General features: G+C 37.0%; 1 protein-coding gene across 1 annotated transcript in view; it reads left to right on the forward strand.

Annotated features, from left to right (window-relative positions):
• LOC150093819 (histone-lysine N-methyltransferase 2C-like) overlaps positions 1-12,254 on the forward strand; it is a 1,065,326-nt gene that overhangs the window by 667,680 nt on the left and 385,392 nt on the right. The gene's annotated exons all lie outside the window — the stretch shown is intronic.

A 12,254-nucleotide genomic window follows, 5' to 3' on the forward strand; every position in this document is an offset into this window, starting at 1 on the left:
CAGCAAGGCTCCATATCACAAACCCATTATGATCTTTTTTCTGCCATCTGTGCTCAGTGTATCAGTAAAGATCATGTGAATGAATACTGTTAGAGCAAAATACCAAAATGTGGTAATTATGACAGATCACCCAGCATACACCTGAGCATTGCAGAAGTGGAAGGATGAGAAGGAGATCCAAAAAATAAAAACGAACCATACATCACTTATCAGGAAGTGGGTAACCTCTTGTAAATCCTCTTACTTCGAGAAGGTAGTCTAAAAAAAAAATGTCACTTTTTATCCATACTCATATGTTGATTCTGCCTTCACAAATTATAACATCCTTGAATTCTATGACCTGCTTTCCAACTCCTTTGAGTGAATGAAGGAGACCAATTGATGTAGACTCATTCCTGAGGACAGGCCAAAGATGGTCCTGTTACACAAAAATCCACTAATGAAAAAGATACTGGAATATGTGCTGCAGAGGGCCAAAGACATGCTTCAAGACACTCTAATAAATGAATCCATCTACAGATGGCATGAATATCTCCATTCCCATCTGAAGATGAAAAAATAATTCTTGTACCTAGTGCTATGTACAGATTGCAATATGATGTCTTCAATATTTTTCCTGACAAGAAAAAGAAGAATTAATGCTCTAAAAAGGAAAATTTCAAGGATAATGGGGGGGGGGGGGGGAGAAAAAAAAAACCTACTTGCCACAGGAAGCCAGATGATACCACCAAAAAGAAATCTATGAAAATATTCCTTCAGTGAAACTGTCATGGATTCCATCAAAACATTGATGACACACTTGCAGAAGTATAAATCAGTATGCTTCTGTCTACAGGAAACATACCAAAGTCAAGGGACGATCCAATATTACAAAATACCATCATTTGTAAGGTCTCTGGGCTGGACCTGCTCATGGACGAGTTGTCATTCTTATGAGCAACCACATTCCCTTCCAGCAAGTCTCAGTAAATATAAACATAGGAGCAGTTGCTGGCCAACTCTCACTTGGAAATCTATTAACAGTATACTGTATTTACGTACCTCTCACTGCAGATATCTCTCAAGAAACCCTCGATGTCATATTGCAATTACCACCCTTTTACTTTTAATGGAGGATTTAAGTGGAGACAACACTTTGCGGAGTAGTGCTTCAATAAACATCACAAGAAGAGTTGTTGAGAATATGCAACACTTTCTTCCATATGCCTACCTGAACATCACTGCATGAGTAGATAGCTAGAAACCTAGCTATCTACTCATGCAGTGCCGGCCATTTTTCAAGTGGGAAACTGACATTTATTTTGGAGTGATCACTTTCCCATCATATCCAGCTTCCTGCATTGGTGACCATGTACTCTATCACGGATATCACGACTGGCTTACCTTCTCATCCTTAGTGAACTCGATTCTGTAATAGTCAGCTATTCTTCTATCAATGATGCAATGTATCATGTGACTAAGTATATTACACAAGCTGGCATGCTAAAATTCCCAGAACATATAGTTGATTTCCCTGTTTCTCTAAGCCATAATCAAATGATGATTACACAGGAGCCAAAAAAGCTCAGAGGAAAGCTTGAGGTATTTTTCAAAGATGCTCGACTACAACAAACCTCATTACTTTCAAACATGCCTGAGCTCAAGCAAGACTTCAGAACCAAAAGGAATGATCATCATCAACAATTTCTTGCTGTCTAATACCCTCAGGGGGTGTTAAGGCTACTATGACAGCAGTAGATTAAGTTTACATTATTATTAATCTCCTATCCACTTTTTTCTTTCAGATTACTCTATTGCTTTGTGATTTATTTTTAATGGTATTAACAGCACCAAACAAACTATTTTATAAAAAGATGTTTTACTCACTTGCTTATATATCTCTGAATATCAAATCAACATCATCAGAGCACAACACAGCATGTATATGCGACAGTGAGTAAGTCACTTACTTTTGCTAAGGAAGAGAAGGTGAGTCAATCAGCTTACTTGATTTTCCATTGTAATATCCACGATGTAGCACATATTTAGTCTCTGTAATTCACTTGGTATAGACAAGCCCTTTGAAAGACCTGGATTCAAATCCTGTCAATGATGTGAGGAACCTTTATCAGCTCATTTCAATGAAACATCAAGTTAGTCTCATATGGAAGTAGAGGGATTTTTTTTCTCGAAAAAACTTGGGATTTTTGTCACTCAGAACCTGGGAACATACACACACAGGTCTACAGTCATAAATACTTCCTCAAAGAGGATGCAACAGAGAAGGACATGCTGGCTGCATTAATCCATCATGACACCTTATTAGAGCACATTTTAGCCATCCTAACATGGTTGCTCATCTAAAAGAGTTGATAGCATGGGGAAATTATTCTGAATGAATGTTGTCACCAGTTTCTCACTTAAGGATGGGGTGGGGGGACTGGCGTAGAGAGTTAAGTCAATGGGAGTGAATGTTCAAGTAGGCATATGTAAGAAGACATCACTTCCTATATTCAAGAGGAGAGATTACTGTTCTTGAACATGTGCTCGATAAATCTTCCTGTGATGTTAGTTTGAGTTCTGTCCTACAGTGCTCTGTTCCATTAAAAGTAAAGGGAATAGTAACTGCAATATGACATTATCAAGATCATCCAGTGAATATGTGCAGCAAGAAGTAAGTAGATGGAGCATAGTGTTATAAGAGATTTGAATGTGAGTTGGATAGCAATTGCTTCTACATTTGTATTGAGTGGGACCTGCTAGAAGACGATAATGGATGTCCATAAGCATGATGATTCCTCTGTGGGTAAGTCCATCCCACTGTCCTGTAAGTATGAATGATGGCTACATTTTGTAATGTTGTATCATCACTGGGCTTCAGATATGTTTCCTGTAGGAAAATCAGAGACTGGCTTATGCTTCTGTGATAAGAGCCTTGATGTCATCGATGTTTAGACAGAATTCACAAAAATTTCATTGTAAAAATGTTTTCATTATTTATTTTTAGTGGTATCATCTGACTTCTGATGATGTCAGGTCTTGTTTTTATTGGCATCCGGTTATTATTATTTTAGAGAATTGCCGATTGCCAAAGAGTCCACCATTTCTTCTTCACCAGGAAAATTATATAAGATATCATCAAACTGGTCACCCTCTAGGGGATTAGGTTTATTAACTGTTTTATCTTCTTGTATGGAATAGAGATATCCATCTTATATATTAATGGATCTGGAGGCATGTTTATAATTCGCTGGAATGCATGTTCCATCATTTTTTTAACTACTGGATTCTGATTTAGTGGAATGATTTTTGGTATATGCCAGGAATAAATCCATATCAATTGTTCTCTTTGATACCATCTAAAGAGACTCGCATATCATACCATTTAGGGATGTTATAGTGAGAAGTTGTGACAGGCATATGAGTTAAGGTCCTCCCTCTTGTTGTCTGTTGCTTTCTGTTTCTTCTTACACATTGTTTTTCCCAATTTGATGTTCCAATGGTGTCTGAACATGGCTGAGACTTGCTGAGAGGCTGTTATAAACAATGGGACGAAAAATTCATTCTTGGGAGGATAGCTCAGTGCCAGAGCCTCACGATTACTCCCAACTCTGCAGCAAGCAATGACTGCTTGTTGGAAGTTTTCTCACTTGGTTATGCTATAAGTTAAAGATACCAAGAAATTAATATATATATTAGTATAATCCCGTCTACTAGTTTCGCTAGTGACTGTCTAGCTTTGTCAAGGCTCGAATGGTACATACAGAAAAATATGAGAGAATACAGAAACGTTGCTAACTGTCAGGCAGTAAAGTTTGAACATATGCGTGACAATGCATGCATATGTTGAGAAGCTTCAGTCAGTATCAATGATACGTGTTGTATCCATGTTGTAATCATGCGTAACATGATTTTTCGCGTATTGTAGTTCCGTTAAACTGAGTGAGTGGATTAAGTTTTTCCATATATCTTTCAGTATGGCACCCTGATTTCTGTTGAGGTTGTTACCCGTTCTTAATACCACTGCCGCTTCCTTCAAAATTTTGTAACCGTAATCATCATCTAAATACGGCATACAGCTATTTTCCCAGTGAATTACATGGTTGGAAGTAGAAAAGTGATGTGCTAAGCCTGAGGAGACTGTCCTGTTGTGATTGACATCCCCGGCATGCTTCTTCTCTCTGATTCCAGGCTTCTTCAAGTTTGCCCAATATATGACAGATCACACATACATGGAATTCTATAAACACCTGGATATTTGAAAAATGGTACACTGTCTTTAGGAGATCTTAATACTTGTCTGATGGTAGTAGTTGGCTTAAATACCACTCTGATGTTGTGAGATTTTAACATTCTCGCTAATCTTGAAGAGACTGAATCAACATAAGGGATGAGTACTATTGAAGCATACTGGGCAACTGGTCCTTGTTGTTGGAGGTTGTCTTTATAAAGGAATTTGTTGATGATGTTTGTAGGAAAACCATTCTGCGATAGTGTTATAGCAATTTAAGAAAGTTCTATCTGTACCTCTTCTTCGTCTGAAATAAACTTTTTGACTCTGTTCCGCAGCATGTGAATGATGCTATGTTTTTGTGATCTATGATGGTTAGAAGAATAATGTAAATAACATCCACTATCTGTAGGTTTTCTGTATATGGAAAGTTTAAAATTATTCTCCTGCCTTTTCACCAGTATGTCTAGGAATGGGAGTTGTCTGTTTTTTTCAACTTCTAGAGTAAATTTAATTTTGTTGTGCAGCGAGTTTATTCTCTCTAAAAATACCTGTAGGTTTTCCATGTTTTTATTCCAAATCATGAAAATATCATCAATGTATCTCCACCATATCGATGGTTTAGGCGTAATTTTGGTAAAAATTTCATTTTCCAACTTTTCTATGAATAGGTCTGCATAAGGTGGGGACAGTGAGCTACCCATTGCTAGGCCTTCCAATTGTTGGTAAACTGTATTGTTTACTTTGAAGAAATTTGATTTCAGGCAAAGTGTAATGTCTGTAGGGAAGAGATCTTTAATAACGTTAATGACCTCCTCCACTGCACTGGAACATTCGTAAATAAGGAAACTACATCTAGGCTGGCTATTATGTCCGTTTGTGATGTCTTAACGTACTTCAGTTCCTCTACAAATTGTTGAGAGTTCTTAATATAGGACTCTGTTTGTCTAATTTTTCCTTTTAGTAAGTCAGTGAGGTGTTTAGCCAATAGGTATGTAGGGGAGGATCTGCCATCCACAATCGGATGCAGTGGAACACCCTCCTTATGCACTTTGGGTGCATCATAAAGGCGAGGAGTTATGGGCTGTGCGGATTTGAGTTTTCTTTTTAATTCTTTATGCCAACCAGTTATATTTCTGATCAGCAGGTTTGTTTCGTTGTTTCGACTTCTGCATTACTTCAACCACGTCTGGGTCTAGCTCCCATTGAAGAGACCTCAATCAAGGTTGAAACCAGTCTGAGTAGTGACCCTTCTCATAATACATAGCATTATACATCCACAAGAAGATGTGCTTTGCATTATGGGATACTGAGGCAAGTGATGTGAAGTCATACCACCTTAACACGAGTTGCCCCGGTCCTGAAAATACTTCAAGTGCAAACTTTGTTTGCTTGCACTCGGAAAAAGGATTAAACCAAGTATATAATTTCTTGATATCTTTAACTTAAAGCAATGACTGCACTTGGGAGTAGAACACTTGGGCTATCCCAGATGCCATACAAAGAGTAGCTTCCGTTTTTTTTACATTCTCCAACCGTCGACGAAAAATAAGTGGCTAAGCAAGGATGGTCTGGGCAGGGGTTTTATTTTCATTGCATATAACAGAGATAGCTGTTGGAATTGAAGGCATAGAGGTGATTCATTTGCCTCAATGTTCTGACCAGGAATAGGTGCTGTATGAAATGCAACAGCTGCGATTCTGATGGCTTGATGCTGAATTGGGTCTAATCACAATGTACTCTCCCTAACAGAAGCATTGACTTAGAACCCATGATCAAGTTTTGATCTTATCAGTGCCCTTTACGAGCAAAGCAAAGAACACTGTTCATCATCCCAAAGGATGGAAGATAGAGTGCATAGAATGTTCATTACTTTATGACACTTGAAACAGGGTGATTCCCCTCTAAGACCAAAATTATGCAGGTCTTTGAAAATTCCAAATCTTCAGGCAGTGTCATATGCTTTTTTCATATCAATGAATATCAATACCTGATGCTTGAGGTTTTACAAAGCCATCTCTAATGGATGACTCCAGCCCAATCAGATGATCAGTAGTAGAGCGATATTTTCTGAAGCCAGATTGTGTTCTGGAAAAAAATGTTGTTTCGCTCCAAAATCCATAAAAGATGAGAGTTAGCCATTTTTTTTTTTTTTTTTTTTTCAGAATGTTGTACAAGCAGCTGTTCAGTGCAACTGTGTGGTAGTTATTTGGAAATTTTGAATCCTTCCCTAGCTTAGAAAAGGCAGTTATAATTGCCCTCCCAGGTATCTGAAAATATGCTCTCAGAGAAAATTCTGTTGTAAATGTGAAGCAGTTGATCCATGGACAAGGGCAATATATGTTTTATCATTGTATAATGGTAAATGTCTGGGCCAACAGCAGTTGGATTCTTTGATGCCATTTGAAAAAACTGGATTTATGATTTTTCTGCTTTACTTTTGGGCAAAGCACTCAGGGGAATAAGAAGATGCTGCTGATGTTTTTGCAAAATTCTCCCTGAGTGTGTTGGCAATTGCTAATTAGATCAGCAACTGTGCAACCATTGTGTTCAAGAATAGAGAGTCCTTCATTTTTTTTTGCTTTTGTTCCAGACTTTTTAGTGTTGGCTGTTGTTCTTATGCTGGAGGTATATTGGATCTAGGATTCCTTTTGCTCAAATTCAACATCCAGAAGAAGAAGAATAAACCCAAATTCAGAAGAACTGAAAATAGAAACCATCAATATAAGAAGTATTAATGGAAAGGAAATCAAACTTGAAGAAGAATTGGAAAAGTACCACATGGACGTAAATGGCATCACTGAGACAAAGAAGATAAAAACAGGTGAGATCTTACTAAATAAAAAGTGTAGGATGCTACATTCAGGAAATAATGATCAATGAAAGAAAGTAGTGATAAATAGCATTCAGCACCAAACATGAAGATAAAATCTTGATTGGAAGGCAGTTTCAAGTAGAGTGATGTGGACGCACTTCAAAATCAGGAAACGGACAATGAAACTTATTTGTGCCTATGGTCCCACAGGAGGATCTTCTAAGGAAGAAGTGGAAGAATTTTTCAAGTCATTAGAACAGGCAGCTGACATAAAGAAAATGAAAAAGTAGTCCTTGTTTGAGATCTAAACAGCAGAGTAGGAAATTAATTCCATAATGCATATAGGAGTGTTTTCAGAAAATTTGGAGAAAAAGGCAAAGCTAATAATAATGGTAAGTATTAACTGGATTTCTGCTCATGCCATGGACTAGTAATTACAACACCATGTTCTAATATAAAAATGCACATAAGTTCACATGTAGAGAAGCCTCATTGACTATGTTATTGTTGATAGTGATATCTTCATGCTGGTTCAGGATACAAGAGTGTACAAAGAATTTGAAATTGGAAGTGACCATTACTTAGTGCTAAGTAGGATAAAAATGGATATCACATTGAAAAGAACAGCATGTAAGAAAGTTTTAAAAATTTGAAGCAGTTTGAAAACAAGAACCAAACCTTGGAGTTTTAGTGGCATACTTTGAAAAAAGACACTGACTGACTCACCTATGGAAGTATGTGGTGAAGTTGTCTGTAAGGAGTGAAAAATAAGAACCCTATGGTTTTGGAAAAGAAGAAAGCATACCAAAAGTTCATGGCAAATAAATTGGTAGAAAAGAAATTATCCTAAAATAATACAGAAAAATGTAAGAGAGCTAAACTATCTGTAAAAGTAGCTAAACAAAAGTCATGGGAAGAATTTGTTAAGAATATAGAAAATAAATATCAGGAAGGTGGCAAAATCTGGAGGCTGTTGAAAAAGATGCTTAGAAATGGAGGAAACAGTATAGTAAAAGGAATCAGAGATGATAAAGGTGGCATGAAAACTGAATATAAGGATATCCTGGATCTCTAGAGTAATTATTTTGAAAAATTGTTAAATGAAACAAGTAATGACAGAACCATAAGAACATTCTCAAGAAGAATGCAAAGAGGAGTAATTATCAATACTTGAGGTAGAGAAAGCCATCAAAAACTTGACATGTGGAAAGGCAGCTGAAGTAGATGATGTTCAACCAGAAATGCTTAAGTATGTAGGTATAAAAGTTTTGCATTGGCTACACTGCATATGCTACTGCACTACACTACTTCTGGTCAGAAGTTCGAATTCCAGATGACTGTAGTAGAGATCTAATAGTTTCCATCTATTAAAAAAAAGGGGAAAAAGCTAAATGTGAACATTATACAGGAATTTCTCTACTGAGTGTTCCAGGTAAAATTTATCCCAGCATACTTGAAAAGAGGTTCAGAATGTTTGTGGAGGAGAAATTTGGAGAAGAAGAAGCTCGATTCAAGAATATAAAACTTGTGAGGATGGATTTTCACTTTACAACAAATAGTTGAGAAATCATCGGAATATGACAAAGGTGCCCAGGGAAAAGCTTTTCAAAACACCACAAGTATATGCGGTAAATGGAACATTATACAGAGCAATACATAGTCTATATTTAAGTTTTAAGTCAACAGTTAGAATTAAAGGAAATACAGGAATATAGTTTAATGTACAATCAGTGATAAAACAAGGCTGCACGTTATCTCTACTCTTATTCATCATCTGTATGAATCATATTATGTAAGTAGTATCAAGCCTGATATTAAAATTGAAGATGTAAAACTTAGCTCTTTGCTTTATGCAGATGATGTTGTACTCCTAAACTCATTTAGTGCAAGTCTGCACGATTCCATAACTAAATTAATAACAGCTGTTACAAATTTTGCATGAAAATCAGCAATAATATGAAATCACCCAAACTAAGAAAATAGGCAGAAACATTGTACGCTATCAATTGCATTCTAAATGAAGAACCTATAGAATAAGTAAAATATTTCAGCTCTTTAGGCACAGTTTTTAGTGAAGAATTTTATTATTATTATCATTATTGTATGGGTGCCTCCATGGAGTACAATGCCTCATTAGAGAAATGAACTATCCACACAGTCGATCATATCTCTCCTTGAACCCATTAACAGACAAAGCACTTAAAACTGACTCTTGGCACCCCATTCCACTCATTCACAACTCTTCAAGCAAAAAATCTAGTCCTCACACCCTTATGAACCACATCTTTACTCAATTTCCAGGGATGACCCCTTGTCCTCTATGAAGACTGTGTATGTGTATAATGTCCTCTATGTCGATGACTATACCATTTTCTGTCATTTGTGAACAGAAGATGACATACGAGGCTCATAGAAAGTACACTGCAGAAAATCATTGATCATCCTGCAAAATAGTTGCTTACAAATGGGTTTAGGTTTTCACTACAGAAGACGTACGCATTTCTTCCACAAATGTGGTCTTCACCCTGACCCAGCCATAAGACCAGGATAAACGTTGATGACACTTGTAACTCAGCAAAGTTCTTGGGGCTCATTTTTTTTTAACAAAAAAAAACTGACTTTTCCACTTCATACTGGCCACCAAGAATTTCCACCTCTCATGTTTTTTGTCAGCAGCTCTTTGAAATTCATAGAACTGAATATGCTGATTTTCTGCCTATCTATTTGAAACATCTTTCCAGACAATATTATATATGCACCAATCCCACTAGAGTGTAACAACTTTACAGCTGAACTCTATGCAGTAGCACTTGCAGTAAAATCCATCAGAGTGTATTGCTACCAAAGGTGCATAATATATTCAGACTTACGATGTTCTCTAAAGGCAGTAAGATCCCTTGAGCTCCAGAAACATTCAGTGCGCTTTCAAATGCAACACCCTCTTTCTGCTCTGGAAGCTACACTGTAGTGTATGCTTCTGTTGAATTCCAAGCCATGTTCAGATGTTGGAATGAAGCTGAGATACTGCAGCTAGGTCAGCTTGTTTCCACATCTGTCTGTACCATACACAGGTTACTGGCAGATTATCAGACAAAAGCTTCTATCCCAGTGGCAGTCATCTTGGAACAGTGAAATTAATAATAAACTATATAATAATGATAATTAAGAGTCTGGAGTTAAATTATGGCAATCTACACCAGATAAACATGCATAGAAAACTTGCTTTTTTATATATGTTTTATACCCATCTTTTACAGTTTTTATTTTAACTTTTCTGTGCATAGCTTTTAGACCTATACATCTCTAACAACTGATCCACTAGTCAGCCTAGTGGATCAGTTGTTAGAGATGAAGAAATGCATCATCGAATAAAAGTGATGGGCACGAAAAGAGTAATCATAATGGGGGGACTTTAATTATTTAAACATTGATTGAGTAGCAGTAAAATTTCATGAGAAGAATGAAACTGAATTTATTGAGCTGTTGTAATACAACTTTCTCAAGCAACATGTGACAGAAGGAACTTGTGGTTAAAGAGTGTTGGAGGGTATTTCAGTTAAAGATGCAACTGTTCTGCCTCTGGTTGGTGACAATAATCATGTGGTACATTAGAAAGTGGCTAAGTTTATGAATGATCCATTCAGAAAGGTTACATTCTGAACTACAAAGCAGAAAATTATGACCAACTGATACTGAGTCAGCAGAATGGTATTGGTTACTAGATGGGAAGAATATTGACAGTGCATGGGAAGCATTTAAAAAAATACTTAAATGATGCAATATCAGAATGTGTCCTGAGAGTTCAAAGAATAAATAGGGTAGGAGTCAAATGGATGTATAATCTTATTAAGCAAAGATTCGTAAGAGAAGGATGATGTGGAAGGCATGCCATGTGCATAACGATGATATCCATTATGTAGAGGTTGTTTAAGTAATCGAGTGCCCATTTCGCTAAAAGCTGTCACCCTGGTGTAGGCAACATTAAGCTCATGGCTACCTCTTCACTAGATAAAGAAACTTGAGTGTATGAGGAGAAAACATTAGAGCTGTTGCACAAACTGAATAAGAATTCAGCTATATTGAATAATGGGTTAACAGCACAAGTGCTAAAAGAGCATTCAGCTGAACTGGCTATTCCTTTAAGCAGGCCATACAATTTGAGTCTCAGAACAGCAAAGATTCTGCAAGAGTGGAAAGAATGTATTATAATCTCATTGCACAAGTGTGGTGCAAAGACCATTGTATCCAACCATCAACCAATCAATATCTCATTATTGGTGGTGAAAGATTTTGACAAAATTGGTTAGGCTCACATTCAGAAATGGGTTGACAGAGAATATCTACTTTGCAATGAACAGCATGGGTTTACTAAGAGAAGGTCATGTTTTAGCAACTTGCTCATATTCTGTAATAATAGTAGCATTGAGCTAGACTAGGGAAATGGATACACTATGATACTTTTGGATGTTGCTATGGCTTTTGACAGAATACAGCATGGAAGACTGTCATATAAATTAGAGAATATGGGTTTGGATTATTAGCATGGATAAGAGGATGACTGATTTACAGATATCAAATAAGTGGTATATGGGGGGGGGGTGAGTCTGTGAAATTTAAGGTAACCAGTATTGTACACAAGGATCAGTCCTTTGTCTGATGTTATTCAATCTGTACATTAATGACATTGGGAAGGATTTGACAGATGACATACGGCTATTTGCTGATGTTGCAAAGATAGATAGGGCAATCAGAAATGTTGCTGATATGCTATACTTGCAGAATGATTTGAATGGGTTGGAATTGTGGACATGGGAAAATGAATGCCAGCTCTCTCCCCCCCCCCCCCATCCATAGATGCCATGTGGACACTCCCATACCCCACCGGGTTTTGGCAGTAACTTCTGTCATTTTGCTTCTAAGACCTCACTTGGACTATTGTCCACAGGTCTGACTCCTAGTTTTGTGTTATGATACAGTGAAGAGAGAGAGTGTAAAGAAGCGTGTTGAAAATGATATCAGGATTGTAGAATATTGATCTTGAAGACAGATTGAGAATTTGTAGACTGCAAACAGGAGAAAGAGGGGTGATGATTGAGGCACTTCTGATAGAGTCATACAGGATTTTGATTGATGGATTTTTTTATTTTGTGGAGGGGTGGGGAATTGACAACAGGGCATCCTTGGAAGCTGAGAATGAATGCTGCTAAAAAGTGGTGAGATTTTTTTTTC

The sequence above is a fragment of the Typopeltis vanoorti genome, chromosome 23 (genome assembly GCF_054136105.1).
Source record: "Typopeltis vanoorti isolate ZY-2024b chromosome 23, IOZ_Tvanoo_1.0, whole genome shotgun sequence".
NCBI lineage: Eukaryota > Metazoa > Arthropoda > Arachnida > Uropygi > Thelyphonidae > Typopeltis > Typopeltis vanoorti.